Below are 14,122 nucleotides of genomic sequence, written 5' to 3'. Positions count from 1 at the left end.
TCGGGAAGGCGGAGGGCAATGTCAGCTGAGGGCCTCACCTTCTCCGGCGGGTGGCCTACACGTCCAGGAAAGAAGCAAGCCCAGGAACAGCAGCTGAGGCCCCCAGCCCAGCCCAGCCCAGCCCAGCCCAGCCCAGCCCTGCCCAGGTCAGGCATCAGCTGAAGGCCGACTCCCTGCACATGGGAAGGACCGAGGCCAGACCCTGGGCTCCTGGGCTCCTGGGCCCCTAGGCTGAAGGCTCGCCTCGGCTCGACCAGCGCTCGATCAGGCTCGATCAGGCGAGATTATTAGGTAGCATGGGGCCCAGCTGGGACTTCTAGGAAGCTTAGGGTGACCGCCACTTCTTCCCCATCCAGAGGCCTGGCTATGGAGACGAGAGGCATGATGTGGCCTCCCTTCCTGCCTCTTGAAGGCCCCTCTCCCCCCGTGAGCAGTTCCCGCTCCAAGTGTCCCCCTGTCTCCCAAGGTGCACTCTACCTCTAGACCCCACATATGCAGATGAGACCCATCCACTTCCCTCCACTAGCTGTAGGGGGCCTTGCGTGTCCACGTTTCAATGGCAGGGAAAGGGCCCACTCGAGAGAAAACAGAAAGACGCTGAAGGAGCTTTGGCAGGGACACGAGCTGCTCTTTTTTGCTCCATCCGAGCCGACAAGCTGCCGTCGATTCAGCCTCCCGCTGCTGGAGTGTGCTGCTCCAAGTTAGTTTGGCGAAAACGTGTTCGCTACTGACGGGGGTCTGTATTGGAGCAAGGGCTGCTGGCTGCCCCTTTGCCTTTTTCACGCGCTGTGTTTGTTAAAATTAAAAGGAGAATGGAGGAAAATGATAGCTCAAGGCGGAGAAGACGAACGCCACCTATCGGGGACAGAGTAGCAAAATGCCTACAGCACCTGGTATTCCCAGGCGGTCTCCCATCCAAGTACTAACCAGGCCCGACCCTGCTTAGCTTCCGAGATCGGACGAGATCGGGCGCATTCAGGGTGGTATGGCCGTAGGCGAGGAGTGCGCCGATTCCGAGCCTCTTGTGCTGTGTCAGCTCGGCATCCACCCCCCTCTTGCAATGCTGAACGCTGTCCTCGGCAGTGTGTTTCTGCTCTAAGAGTGTGCCGATTCCGAGCCTCTTGTGCTGTGTCGGCTCTGACGTCCCCACCCCTCTTGCAATGCTGAACGCTGTCCTCGGCAGTGTGTTTCTGCACTAAGAGTCAGCCGATTCCGAGCCTCTTGTGCTGTGTCGGCTGTGACGTCCCCACCCCTCTTGCAATGCTGAACGCTGTCCTCGGCAGTGTGTTTCTGCACTAAGAGTCAGCCGATTCCGAGCCTCTTGTGCTGTGTCGGCTCTGACGTCCACACCCCTCTTGCAATGCTGAACGCTGTCCTCGGCAGTGTGTTTCTGCTCTAAGAGTCAGCCGATTCCGAGCCTCTTGTGCTGTGTCGGCTCTGAAGTCCACACCCCTCTTGCAATGCTGAACGCTGTCCTCTGCAGTGTGCTGCTGCTCTTTTTTTGCCTCAAGCTCAGGAGCCACAGCTGCCGGCTTGGAAAAGCAACGAGCAGCTTCATGCACCCACTTTTGAAATACCCGCTTGCCTATTCATGTTTGCAAAGAAACTGCCTGTAAATTCAGCTCAAGCCACACTAGCACTCACTCTACCAAGCGTCAGTTCCTTACAAAAATAAAAATAAATCTCTAAAAGAAAGAAATAAACACACACACACACACACAATTTTCCTGCTGGGGTCTCCTCGACTCTTTGGAAGGCAGAGGTCGACGTGGGTTAAGGCCCTTCCTTACCTTCTCTGCTGGTGGTCTACGAGTGCAGGAAAGAAGCAGGCCCAGTAACAGCAACCGAGGCCCCCAGCCCAGCCCAGCCCATGCAGGGAACACCTGAAGGCTGACTCTCTAACCCAGTGCTGCTCCAAGTTGGTTTGGCAAAAGTTTGCAAAGAAGCTGCCTGTAAATTCAGCTCAAGCCACACTAGCACTCACCCAAGCGTCGGGTCCTTATAAAAAGGAAAAAAAGCACCTCTAAAAAATAAGAAATAAACACACACACAATTTTCCTGCTCCGGTCTCCTCGACTCCTTGGAAGGCAGAGGGCGATGTTGGTTGCGGCCCTTACCTTCTCCGGCTGGTGGCCTACAAGTGCAGGAAAGAAGCAGGCCCAGTAACAGCAACTGAGGCCCCCAACCCAGCACAGCCCAGGCAGGCATCAGCTGAAGGCTGATTCTCTAACCCAGTGGTGCTCCAAGTTGGTTTGGCAAACGTTTGCAAAGAAGCCGCCCGTAAATTCAGATCAAACCACACTAGCACTCACCCAAGCGTCGGTTCCTTATAAAAAGGGGGAAAAAAGCACCTCTAAAAAATAAGAAATAAACACACACACAATTTTCCTGCTCCGGTCTCCTCGACTCCTTGGAAGGCAAAGGGCGATGTTGGTTGAGGCCCTTACCTTCTCCGGCTGGTGGCCTACAAGTTCAGGAAAGAAGCAGGCCCAGTAACAGCAACTGAGGCCCCCAGCCCAGCCTAGCCCATGCAGGGAACACCTGAAGGCTGACTCTCTAACCCAGTGCTGCTCCAAGTTGGTTTGGCAAATGTTTGCAAAGAAGCTGCCTGTAAATTCAGCTCAAGCCACACTAGCACTCACCCAAGCGTCGGTTCCTTATAAAAAGGAAAAAAAAGCACCTCTAAAAAATAAGAAATAAACACACACCCAATTTTCCTGCTCCAGTCTCCTCGACCCCTTGGAAGGCAGAGGGCGATGTTGGTTGCAGCCCTTACCTTCTCCGGCTGGTGGCCTACAAGTGCAGGAAAGAAGCAGGCCCAGTAACAGCAACTGAGGCCCCCAACCCAGCACAGCGCAGGCAGGCATCAGCTGAAGGCTGATTCTCTACCCCATTGGTGCTCCAAGTTGGTTTGGCAAACGTTTGCAAAGAAGCCGCCCGTAAATTCAGATCAAACCACACTAGCACTCACCCAAGCGTCGGGAAGGCGGAGGGCAATGTCAGCTGAGGGCCTCACCTTCTCCGGCGGGTGGCCTACACGTCCAAGAAAGAAGCAAGCCCAGGAACAGCAGCTGAGGCCCCCAGCCCAGCCCAGCCCAGCCCAGCCCAGCCCTGCCCAGGTCAGGCATCAGCTGAAGGCCGACTCCCTGCACATGGGAAGGACCGAGGCCAGACCCTGGGCTCCTGGGCTCCTGGGCCCCTAGGCTGAAGGCTCGCCTCGGCTCGACCAGCGCTCGATCAGGCTCGATCAGGCGAGATTATTAGGTAGCATGGGGCCCAGCTGGGACTTCTAGGAAGCTTAGGGTGACCGCCACTTCTTCCCCATCCAGAGGCCTGGCTATGGAGACGAGAGGCATGATGTGGCCTCCCTTCCTGCCTCTTGAAGGCCCCTCTCCCCCCGTGAGCAGTTCCCGCTCCAAGTGTCCCCCTGTCTCCCAAGGTGCACTCTACCTCTAGACCCCACATATGCAGATGAGACCCATCCACTTCCCTCCACTAGCTGTAGGGGGCCTTGCGTGTCCACGTTTCAATGGCAGGGAAAGGGCCCACTCGAGAGAAAACAGAAAGACGCTGAAGGAGCTTTGGCAGGGACACGAGCTGCTCTTTTTTGCTCCATCCGAGCCGACAAGCTGCCGTCGATTCAGCCTCCCGCTGCTGGAGTGTGCTGCTCCAAGTTAGTTTGGCGAAAACGTGTTCGCTACTGACGGGGGTCTGTATTGGAGCAAGGGCTGCTGGCTGCCCCTTTGCCTTTTTCACGCGCTGTGTTTGTTAAAATTAAAAGGAGAATGGAGGAAAATGATAGCTCAAGGCGGAGAAGACGAACGCCACCTATCGGGGACAGAGTAGCAAAATGCCTACAGCACCTGGTATTCCCAGGCGGTCTCCCATCCAAGTACTAACCAGGCCCGACCCTGCTTAGCTTCCGAGATCGGACGAGATCGGGCGCATTCAGGGTGGTATGGCCGTAGGCGAGGAGTGCGCCGATTCCGAGCCTCTTGTGCTGTGTCAGCTCGGCATCCACCCCCCTCTTGCAATGCTGAACGCTGTCCTCGGCAGTGTGTTTCTGCTCTAAGAGTGTGCCGATTCCGAGCCTCTTGTGCTGTGTCGGCTCTGACGTCCCCACCCCTCTTGCAATGCTGAACGCTGTCCTCGGCAGTGTGTTTCTGCACTAAGAGTCAGCCGATTCCGAGCCTCTTGTGCTGTGTCGGCTGTGACGTCCCCACCCCTCTTGCAATGCTGAACGCTGTCCTCGGCAGTGTGTTTCTGCACTAAGAGTCAGCCGATTCCGAGCCTCTTGTGCTGTGTCGGCTCTGACGTCCACACCCCTCTTGCAATGCTGAACGCTGTCCTCGGCAGTGTGTTTCTGCTCTAAGAGTCAGCCGATTCCGAGCCTCTTGTGCTGTGTCGGCTCTGAAGTCCACACCCCTCTTGCAATGCTGAACGCTGTCCTCTGCAGTGTGCTGCTGCTCTTTTTTTGCCTCAAGCTCAGGAGCCACAGCTGCCGGCTTGGAAAAGCAACGAGCAGCTTCATGCACCCACTTTTGAAATACCCGCTTGCCTATTCATGTTTGCAAAGAAACTGCCTGTAAATTCAGCTCAAGCCACACTAGCACTCACTCTACCAAGCGTCAGTTCCTTACAAAAATAAAAATAAATCTCTAAAAGAAAGAAATAAACACACACACACACACACAATTTTCCTGCTGGGGTCTCCTCGACTCTTTGGAAGGCAGAGGTCGACGTGGGTTAAGGCCCTTCCTTACCTTCTCTGCTGGTGGTCTACGAGTGCAGGAAAGAAGCAGGCCCAGTAACAGCAACCGAGGCCCCCAGCCCAGCCCAGCCCATGCAGGGAACACCTGAAGGCTGACTCTCTAACCCAGTGCTGCTCCAAGTTGGTTTGGCAAAAGTTTGCAAAGAAGCTGCCTGTAAATTCAGCTCAAGCCACACTAGCACTCACCCAAGCGTCGGGTCCTTATAAAAAGGAAAAAAAGCACCTCTAAAAAATAAGAAATAAACACACACACAATTTTCCTGCTCCGGTCTCCTCGACTCCTTGGAAGGCAGAGGGCGATGTTGGTTGCGGCCCTTACCTTCTCCGGCTGGTGGCCTACAAGTGCAGGAAAGAAGCAGGCCCAGTAACAGCAACTGAGGCCCCCAACCCAGCACAGCCCAGGCAGGCATCAGCTGAAGGCTGATTCTCTAACCCAGTGGTGCTCCAAGTTGGTTTGGCAAACGTTTGCAAAGAAGCCGCCCGTAAATTCAGATCAAACCACACTAGCACTCACCCAAGCGTCGGTTCCTTATAAAAAGGGGGAAAAAAGCACCTCTAAAAAATAAGAAATAAACACACACACAATTTTCCTGCTCCGGTCTCCTCGACTCCTTGGAAGGCAAAGGGCGATGTTGGTTGAGGCCCTTACCTTCTCCGGCTGGTGGCCTACAAGTTCAGGAAAGAAGCAGGCCCAGTAACAGCAACTGAGGCCCCCAGCCCAGCCTAGCCCATGCAGGGAACACCTGAAGGCTGACTCTCTAACCCAGTGCTGCTCCAAGTTGGTTTGGCAAATGTTTGCAAAGAAGCTGCCTGTAAATTCAGCTCAAGCCACACTAGCACTCACCCAAGCGTCGGTTCCTTATAAAAAGGAAAAAAAAGCACCTCTAAAAAATAAGAAATAAACACACACCCAATTTTCCTGCTCCAGTCTCCTCGACCCCTTGGAAGGCAGAGGGCGATGTTGGTTGCAGCCCTTACCTTCTCCGGCTGGTGGCCTACAAGTGCAGGAAAGAAGCAGGCCCAGTAACAGCAACTGAGGCCCCCAACCCAGCACAGCGCAGGCAGGCATCAGCTGAAGGCTGATTCTCTACCCCATTGGTGCTCCAAGTTGGTTTGGCAAACGTTTGCAAAGAAGCCGCCCGTAAATTCAGATCAAACCACACTAGCACTCACCCAAGCGTCGGGAAGGCGGAGGGCAATGTCAGCTGAGGGCCTCACCTTCTCCGGCGGGTGGCCTACACGTCCAAGAAAGAAGCAAGCCCAGGAACAGCAGCTGAGGCCCCCAGCCCAGCCCAGCCCAGCCCAGCCCAGCCCTGCCCAGGTCAGGCATCAGCTGAAGGCCGACTCCCTGCACATGGGAAGGACCGAGGCCAGACCCTGGGCTCCTGGGCTCCTGGGCCCCTAGGCTGAAGGCTCGCCTCGGCTCGACCAGCGCTCGATCAGGCTCGATCAGGCGAGATTATTAGGTAGCATGGGGCCCAGCTGGGACTTCTAGGAAGCTTAGGGTGACCGCCACTTCTTCCCCATCCAGAGGCCTGGCTATGGAGACGAGAGGCATGATGTGGCCTCCCTTCCTGCCTCTTGAAGGCCCCTCTCCCCCCGTGAGCAGTTCCCGCTCCAAGTGTCCCCCTGTCTCCCAAGGTGCACTCTACCTCTAGACCCCACATATGCAGATGAGACCCATCCACTTCCCTCCACTAGCTGTAGGGGGCCTTGCGTGTCCACGTTTCAATGGCAGGGAAAGGGCCCACTCGAGAGAAAACAGAAAGACGCTGAAGGAGCTTTGGCAGGGACACGAGCTGCTCTTTTTTGCTCCATCCGAGCCGACAAGCTGCCGTCGATTCAGCCTCCCGCTGCTGGAGTGTGCTGCTCCAAGTTAGTTTGGCGAAAACGTGTTCGCTACTGACGGGGGTCTGTATTGGAGCAAGGGCTGCTGGCTGCCCCTTTGCCTTTTTCACGCGCTGTGTTTGTTAAAATTAAAAGGAGAATGGAGGAAAATGATAGCTCAAGGCGGAGAAGACGAACGCCACCTATCGGGGACAGAGTAGCAAAATGCCTACAGCACCTGGTATTCCCAGGCGGTCTCCCATCCAAGTACTAACCAGGCCCGACCCTGCTTAGCTTCCGAGATCGGACGAGATCGGGCGCATTCAGGGTGGTATGGCCGTAGGCGAGGAGTGCGCCGATTCCGAGCCTCTTGTGCTGTGTCAGCTCGGCATCCACCCCCCTCTTGCAATGCTGAACGCTGTCCTCGGCAGTGTGTTTCTGCTCTAAGAGTGTGCCGATTCCGAGCCTCTTGTGCTGTGTCGGCTCTGACGTCCCCACCCCTCTTGCAATGCTGAACGCTGTCCTCGGCAGTGTTTCTGCACTAAGAGTCAGCCGATTCCGAGCCTCTTGTGCTGTGTCGGCTCTGACGTCCACACCCCTCTTGCAATGCTGAACGCTGTCCTCGGCAGTGTGTTTCTGCTCTAAGAGTCAGCCGATTCCGAGCCTCTTGTGCTGTGTCGGCTCTGAAGTCCACACCCCTCTTGCAATGCTGAACGCTGTCCTCTGCAGTGTGCTGCTGCTCTTTTTTTGCCTCAAGCTCAGGAGCCACAGCTGCCGGCTTGGAAAAGCAACGAGCAGCTCCATGCACCCACTTTTGAAATACCCGCTTGCCTATTCATGTTTGCAAAGAAACTGCCTGTAAATTCAGCTCAAGCCACACTAGCACTCACTCTACCAAGCGTCAGTTCCTTACAAAAATAAAAATAAATCTCTAAAAGAAAGAAATAAACACACACACACACACACAATTTTCCTGCTGGGGTCTCCTCGACTCTTTGGAAGGCAGAGGTCGACGTGGGTTAAGGCCCTTCCTTACCTTCTCTGCTGGTGGTCTACGAGTGCAGGAAAGAAGCAGGCCCAGTAACAGCAACCGAGGCCCCCAGCCCAGCCCAGCCCATGCAGGGAACACCTGAAGGCTGACTCTCTAACCCAGTGCTGCTCCAAGTTGGTTTGGCAAAAGTTTGCAAAGAAGCTGCCTGTAAATTCAGCTCAAGCCACACTAGCACTCACCCAAGCGTCGGGTCCTTATAAAAAGGAAAAAAAGCACCTCTAAAAAATAAGAAATAAACACACACACAATTTTCCTGCTCCGGTCTCCTCGACTCCTTGGAAGGCAGAGGGCGATGTTGGTTGCGGCCCTTACCTTCTCCGGCTGGTGGCCTACAAGTGCAGGAAAGAAGCAGGCCCAGTAACAGCAACTGAGGCCCCCAACCCAGCACAGCCCAGGCAGGCATCAGCTGAAGGCTGATTCTCTAACCCAGTGGTGCTCCAAGTTGGTTTGGCAAACGTTTGCAAAGAAGCCGCCCGTAAATTCAGATCAAACCACACTAGCACTCACCCAAGCGTCGGTTCCTTATAAAAAGGGGGAAAAAAGCACCTCTAAAAAATAAGAAATAAACACACACACAATTTTCCTGCTCCGGTCTCCTCGACTCCTTGGAAGGCAAAGGGCGATGTTGGTTGAGGCCCTTACCTTCTCCGGCTGGTGGCCTACAAGTTCAGGAAAGAAGCAGGCCCAGTAACAGCAACTGAGGCCCCCAGCCCAGCCTAGCCCATGCAGGGAACACCTGAAGGCTGACTCTCTAACCCAGTGCTGCTCCAAGTTGGTTTGGCAAATGTTTGCAAAGAAGCTGCCTGTAAATTCAGCTCAAGCCACACTAGCACTCACCCAAGCGTCGGTTCCTTATAAAAAGGAAAAAAAAGCACCTCTAAAAAATAAGAAATAAACACACACCCAATTTTCCTGCTCCAGTCTCCTCGACCCCTTGGAAGGCAGAGGGCGATGTTGGTTGCAGCCCTTACCTTCTCCGGCTGGTGGCCTACAAGTGCAGGAAAGAAGCAGGCCCAGTAACAGCAACTGAGGCCCCCAACCCAGCACAGCGCAGGCAGGCATCAGCTGAAGGCTGATTCTCTACCCCATTGGTGCTCCAAGTTGGTTTGGCAAACGTTTGCAAAGAAGCCGCCCGTAAATTCAGATCAAACCACACTAGCACTCACCCAAGCGTCGGGAAGGCGGAGGGCAATGTCAGCTGAGGGCCTCACCTTCTCCGGCGGGTGGCCTACACGTCCAGGAAAGAAGCAAGCCCAGGAACAGCAGCTGAGGCCCCCAGCCCAGCCCAGCCCAGCCCAGCCCAGCCCTGCCCAGGTCAGGCATCAGCTGAAGGCCGACTCCCTGCACATGGGAAGGACCGAGGCCAGACCCTGGGCTCCTGGGCTCCTGGGCCCCTAGGCTGAAGGCTCGACCAGCGCTCGATCAGGCTCGATCAGGCGAGATTATTAGGTAGCATGGGGCCCAGCTGGGACTTCTAGGAAGCTTAGGGTGACCGCCACTTCTTCCCCATCCAGAGGCCTGGCTATGGAGACGAGAGGCATGATGTGGCCTCCCTTCCTGCCTCTTGAAGGCCCCTCTCCCCCCGTGAGCAGTTCCCGCTCCAAGTGTCCCCCTGTCTCCCAAGGTGCACTCTACCTCTAGACCCCACATATGCAGATGAGACCCATCCACTTCCCTCCACTAGCTGTAGGGGGCCTTGCGTGTCCACGTTTCAATGGCAGGGAAAGGGCCCACTCGAGAGAAAACAGAAAGACGCTGAAGGAGCTTTGGCAGGGACACGAGCTGCTCTTTTTTGCTCCATCCGAGCCGACAAGCTGCCGTCGATTCAGCCTCCCGCTGCTGGAGTGTGCTGCTCCAAGTTAGTTTGGCGAAAACGTGTTCGCTACTGACGGGGGTCTGTATTGGAGCAAGGGCTGCTGGCTGCCCCTTTGCCTTTTTCACGCGCTGTGTTTGTTAAAATTAAAAGGAGAATGGAGGAAAATGATAGCTCAAGGCGGAGAAGACGAACGCCACCTATCGGGGACAGAGTAGCAAAATGCCTACAGCACCTGGTATTCCCAGGCGGTCTCCCATCCAAGTACTAACCAGGCCCGACCCTGCTTAGCTTCCGAGATCGGACGAGATCGGGCGCATTCAGGGTGGTATGGCCGTAGGCGAGGAGTGCGCCGATTCCGAGCCTCTTGTGCTGTGTCAGCTCGGCATCCACCCCCCTCTTGCAATGCTGAACGCTGTCCTCGGCAGTGTGTTTCTGCTCTAAGAGTGTGCCGATTCCGAGCCTCTTGTGCTGTGTCGGCTCTGACGTCCCCACCCCTCTTGCAATGCTGAACGCTGTCCTCGGCAGTGTTTCTGCACTAAGAGTCAGCCGATTCCGAGCCTCTTGTGCTGTGTCGGCTCTGACGTCCACACCCCTCTTGCAATGCTGAACGCTGTCCTCGGCAGTGTGTTTCTGCTCTAAGAGTCAGCCGATTCCGAGCCTCTTGTGCTGTGTCGGCTCTGAAGTCCACACCCCTCTTGCAATGCTGAACGCTGTCCTCTGCAGTGTGCTGCTGCTCTTTTTTTGCCTCAAGCTCAGGAGCCACAGCTGCCGGCTTGGAAAAGCAACGAGCAGCTCCATGCACCCACTTTTGAAATACCCGCTTGCCTATTCATGTTTGCAAAGAAACTGCCTGTAAATTCAGCTCAAGCCACACTAGCACTCACTCTACCAAGCGTCAGTTCCTTACAAAAATAAAAATAAATCTCTAAAAGAAAGAAATAAACACACACACACACACACAATTTTCCTGCTGGGGTCTCCTCGACTCTTTGGAAGGCAGAGGTCGACGTGGGTTAAGGCCCTTCCTTACCTTCTCTGCTGGTGGTCTACGAGTGCAGGAAAGAAGCAGGCCCAGTAACAGCAACCGAGGCCCCCAGCCCAGCCCAGCCCATGCAGGGAACACCTGAAGGCTGACTCTCTAACCCAGTGCTGCTCCAAGTTGGTTTGGCAAAAGTTTGCAAAGAAGCTGCCTGTAAATTCAGCTCAAGCCACACTAGCACTCACCCAAGCGTCGGGTCCTTATAAAAAGGAAAAAAAGCACCTCTAAAAAATAAGAAATAAACACACACACAATTTTCCTGCTCCGGTCTCCTCGACTCCTTGGAAGGCAGAGGGCGATGTTGGTTGCGGCCCTTACCTTCTCCGGCTGGTGGCCTACAAGTGCAGGAAAGAAGCAGGCCCAGTAACAGCAACTGAGGCCCCCAACCCAGCACAGCCCAGGCAGGCATCAGCTGAAGGCTGATTCTCTAACCCAGTGGTGCTCCAAGTTGGTTTGGCAAACGTTTGCAAAGAAGCCGCCCGTAAATTCAGATCAAACCACACTAGCACTCACCCAAGCGTCGGTTCCTTATAAAAAGGGGGAAAAAAGCACCTCTAAAAAATAAGAAATAAACACACACACAATTTTCCTGCTCCGGTCTCCTCGACTCCTTGGAAGGCAAAGGGCGATGTTGGTTGAGGCCCTTACCTTCTCCGGCTGGTGGCCTACAAGTTCAGGAAAGAAGCAGGCCCAGTAACAGCAACTGAGGCCCCCAGCCCAGCCTAGCCCATGCAGGGAACACCTGAAGGCTGACTCTCTAACCCAGTGCTGCTCCAAGTTGGTTTGGCAAATGTTTGCAAAGAAGCTGCCTGTAAATTCAGCTCAAGCCACACTAGCACTCACCCAAGCGTCGGTTCCTTATAAAAAGGAAAAAAAAGCACCTCTAAAAAATAAGAAATAAACACACACCCAATTTTCCTGCTCCAGTCTCCTCGACCCCTTGGAAGGCAGAGGGCGATGTTGGTTGCAGCCCTTACCTTCTCCGGCTGGTGGCCTACAAGTGCAGGAAAGAAGCAGGCCCAGTAACAGCAACTGAGGCCCCCAACCCAGCACAGCGCAGGCAGGCATCAGCTGAAGGCTGATTCTCTACCCCATTGGTGCTCCAAGTTGGTTTGGCAAACGTTTGCAAAGAAGCCGCCCGTAAATTCAGATCAAACCACACTAGCACTCACCCAAGCGTCGGGAAGGCGGAGGGCAATGTCAGCTGAGGGCCTCACCTTCTCCGGCGGGTGGCCTACACGTCCAGGAAAGAAGCAAGCCCAGGAACAGCAGCTGAGGCCCCCAGCCCAGCCCAGCCCAGCCCAGCCCAGCCCAGCCCTGCCCAGGTCAGGCATCAGCTGAAGGCCGACTCCCTGCACATGGGAAGGACCGAGGCCAGACCCTGGGCTCCTGGGCTCCTGGGCCCCTAGGCTGAAGGCTCGCCTCGGCTCGACCAGCGCTCGATCAGGCTCGATCAGGCGAGATTATTAGGTAGAAGGGGGCCCAGCTGGGACTTCTAGGAAGCTTAGGGTGACCGCCACTTCTTCCCCATCCAGAGGCCTGGCTATGGAGACGAGAGGCATGATGTGGCCTCCCTTCCTGCCTCTTGAAGGCCCCTCTCCCCCCGTGAGCAGTTCCCGCTCCAAGTGTCCCCCTGTCTCCCAAGGTGCACTCTACCTCTAGACCCCACATATGCAGATGAGACCCATCCACTTCCCTCCACTAGCTGTAGGGGGCCTTGCGTGTCCACGTTTCAATGGCAGGGAAAGGGCCCACTCGAGAGAAAACAGAAAGACGCTGAAGGAGCTTTGGCAGGGACACGAGCTGCTCTTTTTTGCTCCATCCGAGCCGACAAGCTGCCGTCGATTCAGCCTCCCGCTGCTGGAGTGTGCTGCTCCAAGTTAGTTTGGCGAAAACGTGTTCGCTACTGACGGGGGTCTGTATTGGAGCAAGGGCTGCTGGCTGCCCCTTTGCCTTTTTCACGCGCTGTGTTTGTTAAAATTAAAAGGAGAATGGAGGAAAATGATAGCTCAAGGCGGAGAAGACGAACGCCACCTATCGGGGACAGAGTAGCAAAATGCCTACAGCACCTGGTATTCCCAGGCGGTCTCCCATCCAAGTACTAACCAGGCCCGACCCTGCTTAGTTTCCGAGATCGTACGAGATCGGGCGCATTCAGGGTGGTATGGCCGTAGGCGAGGACTGCGCCGATTCCGAGCCTCTTGTGCTGTGTCAGCTCGGCATCCACCCCCCTCTTGCAATGCTGAACGCTGTCCTCGGCAGTGTGTTTCTGCTCTAAGAGTGTGCCGATTCCGAGCCTCTTGTGCTGTGTCGGCTCTGACGTCCCCACCCCTCTTGCAATGCTGAACGCTGTCCTCGGCAGTGTGTTTCTGCACTAAGAGTCAGCCGATTCCGAGCCTCTTGTGCTGTGTCGGCTCTGACGTCCACACCCCTCTTGCAATGCTGAACGCTGTCCTCGGCAGTGTGTTTCTGCTCTAAGAGTCAGCCGATTCCGAGCCTCTTGTGCTGTGTCGGCTCTGAAGTCCACACCCCTCTTGCAATGCTGAACGCTGTCCTCTGCAGTGTGCTGCTGCTCTTTTTTTGCCTCAAGCTCAGGAGCCACAGCTGCCGGCTTGGAAAAGCAACGAGCAGCTCCATGCACCCACTTTTGAAATACCCGCTTGCCTATTCATGTTTGCAAAGAAACTGCCTGTAAATTCAGCTCAAGCCACACTAGCACTCACTCTACCAAGCGTCAGTTCCTTACAAAAATAAAAATAAATCTCTAAAAGAAAGAAATAAACACACACACACACACACAATTTTCCTGCTGGGGTCTCCTCGACTCTTTGGAAGGCAGAGGTCGACGTGGGTTAAGGCCCTTCCTTACCTTCTCTGCTGGTGGTCTACGAGTGCAGGAAAGAAGCAGGCCCAGTAACAGCAACCGAGGCCCCCAGCCCAGCCCAGCCCATGCAGGGAACACCTGAAGGCTGACTCTCTAACCCAGTGCTGCTCCAAGTTGGTTTGGCAAAAGTTTGCAAAGAAGCTGCCTGTAAATTCAGCTCAAGCCACACTAGCACTCACCCAAGCGTCGGGTCCTTATAAAAAGGAAAAAAAGCACCTCTAAAAAATAAGAAATAAACACACACACAATTTTCCTGCTCCGGTCTCCTCGACTCCTTGGAAGGCAGAGGGCGATGTTGGTTGCGGCCCTTACCTTCTCCGGCTGGTGGCCTACAAGTGCAGGAAAGAAGCAGGCCCAGTAACAGCAACTGAGGCCCCCAACCCAGCACAGCCCAGGCAGGCATCAGCTGAAGGCTGATTCTCTAACCCAGTGGTGCTCCAAGTTGGTTTGGCAAACGTTTGCAAAGAAGCCGCCCGTAAATTCAGATCAAACCACACTAGCACTCACCCAAGCGTCGGTTCCTTATAAAAAGGGGGAAAAAAGCACCTCTAAAAAATAAGAAATAAACACACACACAATTTTCCTGCTCCGGTCTCCTCGACTCCTTGGAAGGCAAAGGGCGATGTTGGTTGAGGCCCTTACCTTCTCCGGCTGGTGGCCTACAAGTTCAGGAAAGAAGCAGGCCCAGTAACAGCAACTGAGGCCCCCAGCCCAGCCTAGCCCATGCAGGGAAC

The 14,122-nt window shown here is 55.0% G+C and overlaps 5 non-coding genes across 5 annotated transcripts; all 5 read right to left on the bottom strand.

The window, feature by feature from the left end:
• Positions 1-878: 878 nt before the first annotated feature.
• Positions 879-997, bottom strand: LOC138563943 (5S ribosomal RNA). Its single transcript, XR_011299913.1, has one exon. It is a non-coding gene; the product is annotated as a 5S ribosomal RNA (ribosomal RNA).
• Positions 998-3,851: 2,854 nt separating this feature from the next.
• LOC138563931 (5S ribosomal RNA) lies at positions 3,852-3,970 on the bottom strand. Its single transcript, XR_011299902.1, has one exon. It is a non-coding gene; the product is annotated as a 5S ribosomal RNA (ribosomal RNA).
• A 2,854-nt stretch (positions 3,971-6,824) lies between these two features.
• On the bottom strand, positions 6,825-6,943 carry LOC138563919 (5S ribosomal RNA). The gene has a single exon (XR_011299891.1). It is a non-coding gene; the product is annotated as a 5S ribosomal RNA (ribosomal RNA).
• Positions 6,944-9,685: 2,742 nt separating this feature from the next.
• On the bottom strand, positions 9,686-9,804 carry LOC138563907 (5S ribosomal RNA). The gene has a single exon (XR_011299880.1). It is a non-coding gene; the product is annotated as a 5S ribosomal RNA (ribosomal RNA).
• Positions 9,805-12,561: 2,757 nt separating this feature from the next.
• Positions 12,562-12,680, bottom strand: LOC138564575 (5S ribosomal RNA). Its single transcript, XR_011300519.1, has one exon. It is a non-coding gene; the product is annotated as a 5S ribosomal RNA (ribosomal RNA).
• Between the last annotated feature and the right edge of the window lie 1,442 nt (positions 12,681-14,122).

This window comes from Ambystoma mexicanum, chromosome 1q, assembly GCF_040938575.1.
Source record: "Ambystoma mexicanum isolate Mex_15411 chromosome 1q, UKY_AmexF1_1, whole genome shotgun sequence".
NCBI lineage: Eukaryota > Metazoa > Chordata > Amphibia > Caudata > Ambystomatidae > Ambystoma > Ambystoma mexicanum.
Note: the sequence above shows the minus strand (reverse complement) of the source record. Positions and strands in the feature narration are given on the sequence as shown.